This window comes from Sinohyriopsis cumingii, chromosome 1 (assembly GCF_028554795.1).
Source record: "Sinohyriopsis cumingii isolate HCF-2022 chromosome 1, ASM2855479v2, whole genome shotgun sequence".
NCBI classification, from domain to species: domain Eukaryota; kingdom Metazoa; phylum Mollusca; class Bivalvia; order Unionida; family Unionidae; genus Sinohyriopsis; species Sinohyriopsis cumingii.
Window position 1 is genome coordinate 98,723,387 of NC_142961.1, and position 17,089 is coordinate 98,740,475.

At 37.1% G+C, this 17,089-nt stretch overlaps 1 long non-coding RNA gene across 1 annotated transcript; it reads left to right on the top strand.

The window, feature by feature from the left end:
• The first annotated feature begins 5,431 nt into the window (after nucleotides 1-5,431).
• Nucleotides 5,432-10,656, top strand: LOC149807417 (uncharacterized). Its single transcript, XR_016415338.1, has 3 exons — nucleotides 5,432-5,648; nucleotides 7,311-7,413; nucleotides 8,370-10,656. It is a non-coding gene; the product is annotated as an uncharacterized LOC149807417 (long non-coding RNA).
• The last annotated feature ends 6,433 nt before the right edge of the window (nucleotides 10,657-17,089 follow it).

Below are 17,089 nucleotides of genomic sequence, written 5' to 3' on the forward strand. Positions count from 1 at the left end.
CTGTACTTGAAAGTCAAAGTGATCAAAACGGACAACACCAATCCAGGAGTCGATGCTGGAGTAGCTCCCGTCAACAATTTCATGCATTCCTTGTTCAGCGAAGTGGACTTGTACTTGAATAACAAACTGGTCAGCAGCAGCATGGATACTTACCCTTATCGAGCCTACCTGGAAAATCTCTTGACGTACGGAAAAGAAGTCAAGAATACTCATCTGGATGCTTGCGTGGTATGGAAACCTGACACAGCGGGTGAGAACACGTTTAACGACACAGTCCTGACAGCAGATGACGATCCTCACAATGTGGGGTTTAATGACCGTCGTAAGAAAATTCTGCAAGGGCGAAGTTTAGAACTGATGGATCGTTTGCTTTTGGACATGTGGTTACAAGAAAAGTATTTGCTAAACGGAGTGGATGTCCGCCTGAGACTGAATCGTAGCAGTGCCGCTTTCCATTTGATGGCCCATGCCAACGAATACAAAACTATCATCCAAGAAGCCAGGCTGTACGTGCGTCATGTGGAAGTGTTACCTAAAGTTGGAAACGACATCATTCACACTTTGAGCAGAACCACCGCCAAGTATCCGATACGAAGAGTGGAAGTGAAAACGTTCACTATTCCTGCTGGACAGCGATCCATGATCGAAGATCATCTCTTCCAAGGACAATTACCCAAACGTTTGATCGTTGGTATCGTCAAGAATTCAGCCTTCAATGGACTTCACAACGAAAACCCTTTCCAGTTTCAACATTACAACGTAGCCAAAATCGAAGTCAGTCGCGATGGCAAGACCTTGTGTACCAGACCCTTCGAACCTAAGTTTGGTGACAGGAATTATTTGAGATCGTACTTGTCCTTGTACGAAGCCACTGGTCAGTTAGGAACCAACACCAGTCAATGTATTACGTACGAGGATTATGCAGGAGGCTATGCTTTGTGGGCTTTTGATTTCACTCCAGACCAAGGCAGCGACGAGGGACATTTCCACCCTATAAAATCCGGTCAGATTCGTGTGGAACTTCAGTTTGCAAATCCACCTCCAGATCACACAGTGAACGTCATCCTGTATGCCGAATTTGACAATACCCTAGAAATCAACAGTTTGAGAGAAGTCATTCTAGACTGTTAGAAGCATGGAAGACTGTTCTCCCTCTTTACCTAGTGGAGAAGCTTTGAAGATGGAATGTGAGGACACCGTGGAAGGAGAATCCCAAGACAAAGACGAAAAGGACATCGTGATCAAGTCGAGATGTCAAGAACAAGAACAGTAATTGGTCTCCTACTGTGCTACATACCTGGCAGACACAATTACGATATGGATGAAGCATGATTACTATGGATGTCAAAACATCAGTCAAGAAGAAAAATTCAACGAATATCTGGACGAAGCTTGGAGTCTGTTTAAAAAAGACGTGTTACGTTGGTGGTATAAAGATAAACATTTCTGTCCCCCATTAACGACTCAAGAAATCCATTACATCAAAGCCCTCTTTGACAAATTCAAAGAGAAAGTCGAGATCGAAATTGATCACTTATTATCAGCAAAAGAACATTTAGTGACTTATTTTGATCGTGATTTTTCTAGAAACGATGAGAAAGTAAATCGTTGATTTTGTGACTAGTATGCTTATTTTGTTGTCTTCAGCTAGGAAACGTAGTGTCCATCCATGACTCAATGACTTGCAACAGTGGAAATCTCAATTTCATTCACCATGTTGTCTACCTAAAAGAGTGTGAAAAAATGTTTGTTATTGAATTGAATGATTATTGTTGAAAAAATGTTTATTGTTAAATTGAATGATTATTGTTGAAAAAAAAATGTGAATTGTTAGTGTTAAGTGATTTGAATAAAAATGTTGTGTTTTGAAAAAAATGCCTTTGTCGTTTGTTTTGCTATGGGTATCATGATTCATGCTCTTTGTCTTCTCTCTATCCCTCCCATGTCACTAATTTAGCGTTCCTACTCGATCTGTTGCTGCAAAAGGAAATATCTAGAGCAAAGTGCTTACGTTTGTTCAGTTTTTTATTTCAAGCCCTACAAAAGGATACAAGTTTGTCTTGAAAGAGGATTGAAACTCTAAGTTACACGGACGTGAAGGAAAACATCCCCTTTGTTCCTACAGTTAGCTGCCGATGTGTTCATTCTAATCATGCTTGCCGTATATCTTTGTTATTTTAGAAGTCCTATTTCTTCTGAAGTAAATACACGCATCAATAGACAGACAGCTTGGGTCACCATCCTTGAGGTTCACTATACTTTAGTTTATTTATTTCATAAAAACCCCAGATTCACAATTTAAAAAAAAACAAACAAAAAACAAAAAAAAAAACATGCCACTCAGTACACTTCTGACTCTACCTATGTGAGTGTGTATGTCAAAATGTTTAAGTGAGGTAAAAAAGAAATTGACAATTTCAGAAAAGTGAACCAGTACTGTGACCTTTCAGTAGTTGATACGGTTAGAAGAAATGGTACAATACACAACAGAGCAATTCAAGTTCATATTCAGTCTGTCTGCACTGCAATGGTAACAATGCAAGAGCGTAGGCATTATTTTGCCACACTAACTTCGAACAAAACAATGCATCGTTCATCATAAACGATTTCATTGGCTAGACTTATTTTCTGACCACGTTCACTACGAATTGACTTCAGTATCTCTTCACACAGTGTCGAGATAAGTCGTGTCTCACTGCTAGTCGATTAATAAAATAATTAAAAAAAGTAAAACTAACGCAAGAACAATCGTACCCTGGGCGATCCCGCAGAAATTGTATCAGTTTTATAGTCAAATACATCACAGCATGTGATTATCTGAGTGGAATGAGTGTTTCTTTGAATCTTTCTTCACGAAAATAGACTGTAAAAACAAACGTAAGTGTCTTGATATGTTCTACAGTAGGAATAACTCTCTCTCTCTCTCTCTCTCTGTCATAGTAGTGTTGTTTGAAATCTTAAAGGTATCTGTTCCCGTGTGAAGATACCTCTCCAAAATTGTGACCAGTAGTCACCCTATTTCTGTGAAATGTTCCGTTTGTCATGTAATTTTTTTTGTTGTTTAAAACACTTACATCCTTACAAATTGTAAATCAGTAAATCGGTGGATGAAATAAAATCTGGAGTGGACGAGCTTGTACAATTCAGGTATCGTAGCTTTCTCTTTATTTTGGCACTGCAATGTGTCACGGAAAAATTCTAACCTTAGATCTACCGTTTTTTCAAGAAAGGAAACAAACACAAGGCTTTTTCAAGAATGACGCGAGTGACATTGCGCTGTACAACCCTGCCTATGGTTAACTCTGAAATCTAAAACCAAAACACACGTTCAGAAAAAAATTGTAACAATGTTGAAGAATGACGCGAGTGACATTGCACTGTATAACCCTGCCCATAGATTGTGGTTATGTTTTTAGCTTGTCAGCGTGTGAATAGTATATTGGGGTTTGATTTGGCTGCTTAGCGTGTGTGGATCGTAGATTAAGGTTTGATTTGGCTGATTAGCGTGTGTGGAAAGTATATGATTGGGTTTTGTATGCCTTCACGTACGTTTGTGTTGATAGTATATGATTGGGTTTTGTATGCCCTCACGTACGTTTGTGTGGATAGTAGAGTGTGTGGTTATTTAACCTTCCCCTTCTGTGTGGATAATTCTTGTCTGTGTTATTTCCATCTCCCATGTTCATTTTCCCTTGACGCTATACAAACCCAAGATATATTCCCATGTTCATTTTCCCTTGTCGCTGTACAGACCCATCCCTGTTCAAATTCCAATGTTAAATTCCCATTGTCGCTAGACAGTCCCTGGCGACAAGGGGAAATTTAACATAGGCAATACACCCTGGTTAAGGGCTTGTGAATAGTAAAGCAAGAGTTTGTTTTGTTTCTAGCGTGATTTTTACCATTGTCCCCAGACAGTCCTAATACCTTTTGTCTCGCTATAGTCCCACCCATGTTAAAGTCCCATTGTCCCTAGACAAACCCACCATGTTACAGTCCCATTGTCCCCCAAGTACCGGCCCTGTATTCCTATGTTACATTTCCATTGTCCCTATACAAACCCATCCATGTTCCATTCCCTTGGGACTGTAGAGCCACAATGGGAAACTAATGTTATTTTTCCCCCATGTTCAATTTCCTTGTCCCTATAATACCTATGATTTTTTGTAAAGTTATTTGTACTCTAGGGACTATGGGAAAATAACATTATGTTGTCCCTATAGTACAACGGATTTTTTCCTATAGTCCCTACGGTACAAAACCCATGTTTATAAGTCCCCTAGTCCCTACGGTATCCCCATTTACTACTAATGCATGAATATGAGAAGACCGCTTTGCTTGTTAGCCCATTGCTGTGGTTCCATGGCATGGCCATTTCAATGCTTGATAAACAAATTCATTTTGCATTGAATTAATGATTTTATTTTAACCATAATTACAATTCCAGAGTCGGAAATTGAATTTTTGGCAAAAATGAGACCACATATAATAAAACCAAATAGTTCTAAAACTTTTGTTTGATGAATGAATGCGAAACAGAAAAACACCAGATCATTGGTTTTTGTTTTCAAATCTCAGGCTATAAACAGGTAGCGTATGAGAAAAAAAAATTTATAAGTGGTGACAAATTGTGTGAATATGTTCATAATACATATGATGCAAACGGAGTCGTGCAAATGCAGATACACGAAATTAGAGAGAAACGAATTATTCAATATGCACATAGACGCGTAAAGAAGCTGAGTTAACTCTCTGTCTCTGTCTCTCTCTCTCTCTCTCTCTCTCTCTCTCTCTGTGCTGGTAGTAAGAGCGCTGTCACTGATGACTTTGCGACAATAACTCTCCTTTTTTTCCCTGACCGCTTCATGCAACTTTGCAAAGCCCATGCCTGTCCACTCTTTCCTCTCACTGTGTCCTGAAGAATTGTCTTTGACAGGCCAGATGAGCATGAGACGTGACCAAAACATCTAGGTTTGCGTTTCGATACGGTGGTGAGCAGATTTTTATAAGGTTTAATTGCACCTTGCTTGCTTGCGCGCGCATGCGTGTGTGTGTGTGTGTGATAATGTTAGAAACATATATTAATCAAAATAGAAAATATGAGATGTCTAGTAATAAAACCTTATATATATATATATATATATATATATATATATATATATATAAGCTATGTTACATTTCTCACGAAGACAACAAATAGCTGACACTTGTTTAATTTGTTGTAGCACGATTTCTTTATATATATATATATATATATATATATATATATATATATATGGGGGAGGCAGAAACTTTTTTACATTTCTCACGAAGATAACAAATAGCTGACACTTGTTTAATTTGTTGTAGCACGATTTCTTTTCTTTGATATGCACCAATATTGTCAAAAGTATCGTAAATTGATGGCATATGTAAGTGAAAAGTTCTCAAAGATGTTACTATTTTTCTACTTTTACAATTGAAATCTTTGAATCTTTATGATGAAGTAAGTTTTTCTAATCCAAAATACTTTTTTAAATTATACGTATCCTAGTTGTTTAGACAGATGGTATTTCCTACCCATATGACGTGTACGTGTTCAATGTAAGTGCTAGTGGCACCAGTGACTTCCAGATTCAGTCAACAGAAACCATCACCTCCTCGAGCGGGTAACGACTCTCTCTCTCTCTCTCTCATCATTGCAAGACGGAAATAAGTTTCCCCAAAGAAAAATTGCGTTTCCGGAATAAAAATTATAAGAAGAACTCTGGATAGCCTAGTAGAAAACTTCTTTTTTTGATCCTTAAATTAAATGTTTACTTCCTTGTAAAACCTCAGTACTTATCAACTTTATTAAAAATGATTGAAAGCAAAACTAGTGTCTTGTGTGTGTTCAGGTGTTTGTTCCCTGTGGACTGTTTTCAAATACAAGTTTTCTTCCAAATGAAATTCATAATCACCGATGGATAATCTAGTCGCTACGATTTAGGGAAGAGCGTGCATGTTTTCCCATGATTCTTCACCGATGTCGAAAAGGTCATTTGTTCACTTGATATCTTTACTAATAATAAAAATCATGGTTTTGCTGTTTTTTCTTTGATAACATAGTTTGTGCTAAATGGTAGTTTACTATATAAATTCGTAGATATGTCTCTTGAAAATGTAGGATGAATGATATGATAATGACAATTTAATCGTAGTTTCCCTTTCTTGGTTTCAATCACTCACCAAATGCACGAAAATGGATAGCCATAATCAAAGCGAACACGGTTCTTTCATTCACACACACACACACACACACACACACACACACATTCCTTCTTTTCATCAGATGCCCAAACCCCATAACCGATATTGCACCGGCCACTGGTTTTGTAAAAACTTCTTCCTCAGTCAGTTCATTACCACAACAGGCAAACTGGAAGTAGCAACATTTACTGGAAAGGGGGGGGGGGCTGTAGTTCCGTGCTAATACTGAATTCTGCTTTGGAACCTGAAACCCTCCATCTGTCCAGAGATGCGAAAATATAAGTCACAGATACCATGCTCATTCTTGCAATTTTATTTAGCTAATAATAATAATAATAAGAAGAAGAAGATGAAGAACAATAAGAAGAAATGGTATTTACACCGGTTTGCAGTCTCTGCATCCAAACTGTAAATCTTATACATGCATGAATCTTTCACAGGAACGTCATTTTCTCTAAATAAATTTCACAGTAGACGGATGGACTCTTAAAAAAAACATATCTATCTATCCATCTCTCTGACTGTTTCTCCTCCGTTGTATTGCCAGTATGTTATCTTTCTATTGTGCTGTCTTATTGATTGAATCTGGTCGAGCTAATTAACATTTAATCACACGTTTCATGATATAACTTGTGTTCTTTCTTCTTGGTTAATAGACTTGACAATTCATCTTTCTAAATATAATTATTAATAATGGATCTTTCTAAATATAATTATTAATAATGGATCTTTCTAAATATAATTATTAATAATGGATCTTTCTAGATATGATTATTAATAATGGATCTTTCTAAATATAATTATTAATAATGGATCTTTCTAAATATGATTATTAATAATGGATCTTTCTAAATATAATTATTAATAATGAATCTTACTAGATATGATTATTAATAATGGATCTTTCTAAATATGATTATTAATAATGGATCTTTCTAGATATGATTATTAATAATGGATCTTTCTAAATATGATTATTAATAATGGATTTTTCTAAATATGATTATCAATAATGGATCTTTTTAAATATGATTATTAATAATGAATCAAACATTCTTCACAGACGATATCTGTTTTGACAGTATTGTAAGAGCGCAGCCAGTTCAAAAAGACGAAGAGAGGTCGAAGCAAGGAGCACAATACTTTAATATAAACTGGATGTCATTTTGCAACGAAACGACGGAGGTACTGTGTCTCACGTATTTTCTTCTCACGTATTTTCTTCTAAAAGACAGGCTTGAACAAACACAAAAAGAATTAAAAATCGCATTAACAACACTTTGGACTTCTTTTTTACCGAAAGAGCAAGAATAATTTGTAAAATAAAATAAAAATATATGTATTAATTCGTCATTTCAAAATGATCTGAACATCTGTTATAAATGTGTAATTACCTATGTTATAAACTTGTTATTAATGACAAAAACTCAGTTGTTTAAAGTAATTAATTTTCATCGTCGGTAACATATCTATCGTAGGTTACGTATACAGGTACATCAAATTCAAACTGTATTGGCACCGAATCATAAGGTGCAATAGGTCTTTGGGCTTTACGACAAAAAATAACAAACAAATAATTAAATCTGACCAGGTAAACCAACAATAATAACTTCCACAACAACAAATTAAATAACCAACCAAACCAAAAAACAAAATTATGTTGCATTCAGAAAAGAAGTCCATTTTTTGACATCTATAGATGAGTTTATATTTTTACAATGATACCACAGTTGTTTGAAAAAATGTGCGATTGTTTCTTGGTTTTTTTTCGGGGGGGGGGGGGGGCAATTCATGCAATGTTTTGAAAATGTCAATAAAGTCAGCCTTGCAAGTATTTCAATGCAAACTCCTCAAACATGTCAGTGACAAATGATGTTTGTTTAATCCGTCTAGATCTTTCCTCACATTTATACAGAAACAGTTAGAAGTATATAGTGCCTTGTCCATTCCGTCTTAGTTCTGCTTTCATTGATACAGATTAAGAAATAGATTATCAAATACTACAATTTAGACATGTTCTCCCGACGTCAATTAGTGTACTAGCATAGCAACGTTGCGATGTACTCCTTTACCGTTCATTCCTAGACATTAAAAGATAACACCTACAACTAAACTATATTTGCCTTTTTCTAATTGTCTAGTATGAAGATGTGACTCGCTGGACACCATGCAAATTGTTTTGATTGCTATCCTGGTGATTTTGGCCATAGCGTTGGTGTATGGCATGGGCTGCATATTCATGGTTATACGACGCTGAAGAGAGAGGAACGAAAAGCAGGGTCTGCATGCACAGTCCTCCAGCATTGATAGCGTGCCTAAAAAGCCTAAAATGTTAATGAACCAATTCTGGCAGTTTGATTGATTGTGTCAGATTGCTCGCCTGAATTATGTCCACAAAAAGAATTATGTTCGCACAAAAAGAAACGCTTCCAATGATAGTGAAAAGGTTATTGCAGATGCCAGTAGACCATACCCTGTGAAATGACATTTTATATTCCATTTTAGCAGGAAAAAAACCGCCATAATGATTAGCCTATTTATAAAATACAACAAAATGACCCCGTGTCCAAATATTAGGTCAACACATTAAAGAAAAGGAATGCCGTACTATATTTATTATAAAATTTGTAACGTCAGGTTTACGTATACGTCAAACTTCGCTTACAGCTTGATTACATTTTTTGTTCTATGTAACAACTCTATTTTTGGAGCTATGTGGTCCTTGACTTATGCATATACAGGCAGTAATTGGTATGTAGGAGTTTATGGCTTGCTGTGAGTAGACGTTTGCCAAAACATTTAAAAATGACCTTGAAATATGTCGCAAACGTGCACCTATTACATCTTTAGCCATGGAGTACTCTGCGTTCAGATTTATTTAGGAGGGTTTACATTTATATGATTTTTGCGAAAATCCTTATATAAACAAACATACACACTATCATGCCTGGTCCTCGGTCCCTGATAAACAAACATACACACTATCATGCCTGGTTCTCGGTCCCTGATAAAAAAAAAAACCATACACACTACCATGCCTGGTTCTCATTCCCTGATAAACAAAATTGCACACTATCATGCCTGGTTCTCAATCCCTGATAAACAAACATTCACACTATCATGCCTGATTCTCAATCCCTGATAAACAAACATGCACACTATCATGCCTGGTTCTCGGTCCCTGATAAAAAAGAAAACCATACACACTACCATGCCTGGTTCTCATTCCCTGATAAACAAAATTGCACACTATCATGCCTGGTTCTCATTCCCTGATAAACAAAATTGCACACTATCATGCCTGGTTCTCAGTCCCTGATAAACAAACATGCACACTATCATGCCTGGTTCTCAGCCCCTGATAAACAAACATTCACACTACCATGCCTGGTCCTTAGTCCCTAATAAGCAAGAATGCATACTATCATGCCTGGTTCTCCGTCCCTGATAAACAAACATACACACTACCATGCCTGGTTCTCAACCCCTGATAAACAAACATACACACTACCATGCCTGGTCCTAAGTCCCTGATAAACAAACATGCACACTATCATGCCTGGTTCTCATTCCCCGATAAACAAAATTGCACACAATCATGCCTGGTTCTCAGTCACTGATAAACAAACATACACACTACCATGCCTGGTCCTCAGTCCCTGATAAACAAACATTCACACTATCATGCCTGGTCCTCAGTCCCTAATAAGCAAGAATGCATACTATCATGCCTGGTTCTCGGTCCCTGATAAACAAACATGCACACTACCATGCCTGGTTCTCAACCCCTGATAAAGAAACATACACACTATCATGCCTGGTTCTCAGCCCCTAATAAACAAAACTTGCACGTTATCATGCCTGGTTCTCAATCCCTGATAAACAAACATACACACTACCATTGCCTGGTTCTCAGTCACTGATAAACAAACATACACACTACCATGCCTGGTCCTCAGTCCCTGATAAACAAACCTGCACACTATCATGCCTGGTTCTTGGTCCTTGATAAACAAACATACACACTATCTTGCCTGGTTCTCAGTCAATAATATACAAGGAAGCACACTATCATGCCTGGTTATTGGTCCTTTATAACCAGGCATTCACACTCTCATGAACCTATTTATTTTTCCTATTTATCAATTTATCCACCCATCAAAATTGCCATCTATCTATCTCTCTGTCTATCTAAACGTCTTATCAACTTCCACTGTAACATTTTAATTGTTATTCACAGTAAATAGTTTATTTAATTTTATAATCAGACTAGGATAGAAATTGTAAAATGAATATTGTGTCCTCATCTCATTCAAAAGTAGACCACGTGGTCAAGTTGAGAGACTTGGAAGTAACGAATTAGTCTCCTCTCTTCTGTACCTCTCTTCTGCCTTACCCACAAAGAAAGTTAGTTGAATATAATTTCATGCCAACATAATTGTAATTTGATGATGTCTTCAGAGAAAAGCATTCTAATTTGGAAATTAAAGTAATACATTTCCTTGAGAATGAATTGTGATTTACGCAAATGCAATTTTTAGTTTATAGCAGATACATGATCTTTATTGAAATTGTGTAGCAGACACAGAAAAATTGAATTCAAAAGCAAACACTTTTCTTATTTTGCTTGGTACAAAAAGACCAGACTTCTCTAACTTTGCGATCTAATACGTTTCATCAAAATGTTTAAAATGCCCTCACAATGATAAAATTTAAGATAGCGGAGATATTTTCTCTCGTACACTGAATTAATGAAAGAGAAACAAAGATACAGTTCGTTATCAGTGTACTTTCTAATCGAAGTCTAAAGTAATGCTGGGATCGCCTCGAGCTAATTAAAACAAGTCTAAAATAATGTTATGATCGAATGGAGCTAACTAAAATAAGTCTAAAATGATGTTATGATCCCCTGGAGCTAATTAAAACAAGTCTAAATTACTGTTATGATTGCCACCTGCTAATTAAAACAAGTCTAAAATAATGTAACGATTGCTATAATTAAAACAAGTCTAAAATAATGTTAGGATTGCTCCCTGCTAATTAAAAGAAAGAGAAAGAAAATCTCGCATTTTGATTCTTACAAATGTTTTAACCAGAACAGAAATTCAAAACGAATGCTAAAAAGAGTCAAAAGAGTTTTGGGTAACTGTAGGTTTGAAAGATATATTTTCATTTAGTTTCAAAGTTTTGCTAATTTAAAATACAGAATGATGATAAATCTGCATTTCTGCAGAATTGAAAATAAAATAAATGTGTGATTAAAAACCAATCATTCTAACTAATCTGCAAATGGTACGTACCAGTGATTATTTTAACGCTAAACTTGCCGCTTTGAAATCAACTATATACAATCTATCCGTTCCTTCACCAAACTTAATTTTAATCTATCCACGTATCATGCCAACTTATGACATTCGAATTCATGGTAAAACTTTTCTAATCTTGTTAATAGATTCAGTTAAAAAAGTATGAAATGGTTACAATCGTGAAAAAAACAGGATATAAGCTGTTTAGTATTAAAACGGAGATAAGGAAACAAACTCTAAAATATGTATTTAAATAGAATTGTTTCAGGATAGGGTACCTCACAGAATAATTTATATAAAAGGTTATTATAATAAAATAGTTTTAAGTCAAAATAGCTTTGTAATTTCTGTATAAAAAGTCCTTGTAAATCCTTACAGAATATGTAATACAAAAACCAGAGCTACAAATTAATTGTTCAGCTCAAGAAATTATTCATTTAATCTTGGTGACATAAATGAAAAGCTACAGAGAGGCATTGCACTAAAAATAAATAAATTAAAATCTCTCTCTCTCTCTCTCTCTCTCTCTCTCTCTCTCTCTCTCTCTCTCTATATATATATATATATATATATATATATATATATATATATATATATATATGTATATAGGTTACTGCATTTATATGGGACAATATGAAGGAGTTTTTCGGATGTGACTACTGCACGACCTTGGGAGTTCAGTATATTCATCCGACAAAACGAGCTCTTGCTTTCCCATACAAATGCAGTAACCTTTTTATTATATACTAATTTTTAAAAATTCCACCTAATACTTAATTATATTAACAAAATACACAACAAGAAACAAAATAACTGAATGTATGCCGTATTCCAAACTAAATTAACAAGCGCAGATTCATCACTACACAATGACAACAGAATTACTGCGTACATAAGTAGTTAAGTGGGATACCCTAGCCTCAATGGGAATTAGCATTACAGAGACCCCTGGGACACTCTAGCCTCAATGGAAATTTAACATGGAGAAAAATCGTGGGACACTCTAGCCTCAAGGGGAATTTAACATGGGAAAAAGTCTTGGGTCACTCTAGCCTCAAGGGGAATTGAACATGGGACTTTTTTTTTAAAAAAGTTTTTTAAATTTAAATTTAAATTTAAATTTAAAAAAAGGGGTAGGCAATTGAAAGGCTATCTCTTTTCGAGAAATATGGGGGCCCTGAAAAGGGCCTTTGGGTTTTTTCTTCTTTTAACTTCTTAACTTTTTCCACCATCCCCTTATTTTGTCCATCATTCCTTTCTTCTTTTTCTTTTCTGTTTCTGGTATCCAGTCCGGGTGACCCATGGCTCGGAACTTGGCCTGTATTTTCATCCAGTTGTTATTCAGTTGGTCGAATTCTAATTTCTTCTTCTTATTCTGTTCTTCCTTTCTTTCTTTAGTCCACGTTTCCTTTATGTTCTCTACTTCTTGGGTCAGCACTCGTTTCATAAGTACCTCGGCTTTTATAAGTTGGTCAAGACCACTCACTCCAAACTAAGATATCTTGTAGGAAGCATCTTACTAATGTTGTATTATCCAGAGCTTCCTTCAAGCTACCTACTCTTACATAGGGAGGGTTAATGAATCCTCTTATTTTCTTCACTTCTTCTTCTAACATACCGTCAAGGAGATCCATAGCTAGTTTCAGACTCCTCACTTGTCTGGTCACAAAATCCCTTGTAACTGGATATTTCCATTCCTTTTCTACTCTTTCTACAACATATACTCCATCTACTATCCAAAAATAACAGTGTCTCAAGTTGTTGAACAGGTCAGATACAGCTGCCATTTTCTTTCCGTAGAATCGTGCGAACGACGAACACTGTGGGTTCTTATAGCGCGGACGTGATGGAAAACATCCCCCTAAAACATAAAATTGATCTTACCTAGATCATGACCGAACAACGCGCGGACGTGAAGGAAAACATCCCCCACTTTTCTCATTTCATATAATAAAACCCCAAACTATACTCTCCACATACGCAAAGAAACAATAAAAAACCCATAATCTACTATTCACACAAACTTACGCAAGCCCTTACAAACACAAACACACAAACACATACACTCACACTATTAATAAAGAGTTAGTGTTTATATTCACACTACTCTACCTACACACATTGGCAAATTAATAGTTATTTCTTTTCTAGAGTATTGGGTAGCCCTGAAAAGGGCTGTTGGTTTTTTTTGAACTCCAGATGCACCTATCTAATGATGGCACCTTCCTGGCCTGGCGGCACACACGCATCTTCTACTCCAGTCTTTCCAGTTGACTCGTTTGGCTGGGAGCGCAGAGGGAGGATGATTAGCTTCATCACCCCAATCCTCTGTCTCTGGTATCTTGTAAGCCATCCTCTCTCCTATTTTCTTTTCCTCCTCTTCCCTCTGTCTTCTCTCCTCCTCTTCCTTCTTTATTCTTTCCTCTTCTACTATAGCCTCCGCAGCCAGTTCATTTACCAGGCGCCTGACATATTCCAGATGTATCTGGAGTTCAAGAAGTTTGCTTATTCTGGCATTCATTCTGGTGTTGATCAATCAACAAGGGTAGCTAGACTGCCCAGCGAGTTTCAATTTATAGTGAAAGCGCGGACGTGAAGGAAAACATCCCCCTAAAAACATAAAATTGATCTTACCTAGATCATGACCAAAAAAACAACAACGCGCGGACCTAAAAGAAACACTCACTCACTCACTTTTTATGCTACCCATCACTATTTTAAAATTTTTTCATAAATCACTTCAATAGACTATCCACATACGCAAAGCAATCCAATCTAACTCCAAATATACACCTCAAACACCAAAAAAAGACATCATTTTAATCTACTATCCATACCAACTTACTTAAGCACTTACAAACACAAACACACAAACACATACCCTCACATTTTTTAAAAAAAGAGTTAGTGTTTATTTTCACACTACTCTACCTACACACATTGGCAAATCGATCGTTATTTCTTTTCTAGAGTATTGGGGTAGCCCTGAAAAGGGCTGTTTTTTTTTGTTTGCTATGGCATTCTTTTTTAGTTTCTAAGAATGCGATGTCCTCTGAGGATAGACTTTCTGGCGATAGGTCTGCTTCTTCGGAAAGAGAAGAAGAACTCTTTGGTGTCGATACGACAATCGACAAAGCCTCTGTCAGCTTCAGGTTGCTGCTGTTGTCGTTGTTGCTGCTGTTGCTGCTGTCTCTGAAGTCTGTACTTCTCTGTCCATTCTTCTTTTTCCCTGTTCATTTCTTCTCTGAAGAGCTCTTCTATCAGGTCTTCAGTGATTTTTAACATTCTCACATTCTCTATTTCTTCTGGCTTCGGTATCAGACTGTGTCTGACCCTATGCAGATTCACGTAGGCTTCGTTGAGCTTAGCTAGTTTGGAGCACATCTTCGTAGGAGGTTGAGTCGACAATGGATGGTTAGACTGGAAACAACCCCGGTTCTTAAAGTCAAAGCGCGGACGTGAAGGAAAACATCCCCCACACGGTTTTCGAGCCGCAACGTTTAGTGAGTGTCATGAGAGGGATAGTAAGAAATGAAAGAGCATCAATCCAACATTCTTATAGCTAAACAAATCACAAAGGCATTTTTTTTCAAAACACAACATTTTTTATTCAAAAATCACTTAACACTAAACAACAACTCTAACATTTTTAACAATAATCCAACACTATAACATCAAACAATCTTTTCAAATCACAAACATTTTTTTCTCAATTGACAATCTACTTTAAACAGGGCTGACAACGTTGTGAATGAAATTGTGATTTCCACTTTTGGAAATCATTAGGCCATTGATGGACACTACGTTTCCTAGCTTGAGACAAAAGATAAGCATAATGGTCACAAAACCATCGATCTACTTTCACATCGTTTCTAGAAGAAGAACGAGGATCAAAATGAGTCACTAAATGTTCTAAGGAATAGCCCAGGCTGCGATGATGCAGAAAATACACACAATATTGTCCACACACCAAGGAATCTGTGCCTTGTAATTTCACGTTATTGAATCGGGTGGTTTGAGCATTTCTTCTCATAAAGTCGATGATATCGTCTTCCAAAGGGGGCAATCCGTACGAATCGAAATATTCCACACATCCTTCTTGAGGAAAGTAGACGGCTACCCAGTGGGTTCCTGGGAGATGACTGTTGTCCGTGTTGATCACGTAAGCTTGATGGTCTTGAGGTTTGCGATGAGGAAGTTCATCTTTAGCACAGACGACAGGATTCCAAGAAGCCGTATACGAACTGTGGTTCAAAAGGTAATAAAGTTCCCAGGTATCCATGTTTTTTTTCTTCTTCACAGGTAATAATAAGTCGTCAATTCGATCCTGATTTTTGCTTGAAAATGTCTGACGAATAAACGGTTATTCGTTCTGTTTCCTCACTCTGATTCAGGAGAGCTTCGATACGATGGATCTCTTGAGTGGTTAATGGTGGACAAGAATGTTTACGCAAGTCTTTATACCACTGATGCAACACGTCTTTGTCCGAGATGAGACTCCAAGCCTCGTCCAGATATTCGTCTAATTTTTCTTCTTGACTTAACATCAGGCATTTATCGTGTTGAATTTGACTGGGATGAGCGTTTTGACATCCATAACAATTTTTCTTGATCAATTCCGTCATTTTGTCGACCAAGTGTTTGGCAAAACAGGAGACTAAATGGGCTTCTTGTTCTGGCCATCTTGATTTCATCACGATCACTTCTTCTTCTTTTTCCACAGTCTCCTCACATTCCATCTTTAAAGTTTCTCCACTAGGTAAAGAGGGATAACAGTCTTCCATGGTTTCTATTAATCTAGGATGACTTCTCTCAAACTGTTGATTTCTATGGTATTATCGAATTCTGCATACAGGATGACGTTCACCGTTTCATCAGGGTCTCGGTCTTTAAACTGAATTTCCACACGCATCTGGCCGGATTTTATAGGGTGGAAATGTCCCTCGTCGCTGCCTTGGTCTGGAGTGAAATCAAAAGCCCACAAAGCGTAGCCTCCTGCATAATCCTCGTACGTAATACCGTGACTGGTATTGGTTCCTAACTGTCCGGTGGCTTCGTACAGGGACAAGTACGATCTCAAGTAATTCTTCTTGGTAAAGTCAGGTTCGAAAGGTCGGGTACACAAGGTCTTGCCATCGCGATTGACTTCGATTTTGGACACGCCAAAGTGTTGAAAGTAGAAAGGATTTTTTTCGGCAGCTCCGTTGAAGGCTGTATTCTCGACGATACCAACGATCAAGCGTTTGGGTAACTGTCCTTGGAACAGATGATCTTCGATCATGGATCGCTGTCCCTTGGGAATGGTGAAGGTTTTCACTTCCACGCGTCGTATGGGATACTTGGCGGTCGTTCTGCTCAACGTCTGACTGATGTCGTTTCCCACTTTAGGTAACACTTCCACACGGCGTACGTAGAGTCTGGCTTCTTGGATTTTGGTTTTGTAACCGTCACTATCAGCCAATAAATGGAAAGCGGTACTGCTACGATTCAGTCTCAGGCGGACATCCACCCCGTTCAGCAAATACTTTTCTTGCAACCACATGTCCAAATGCAAA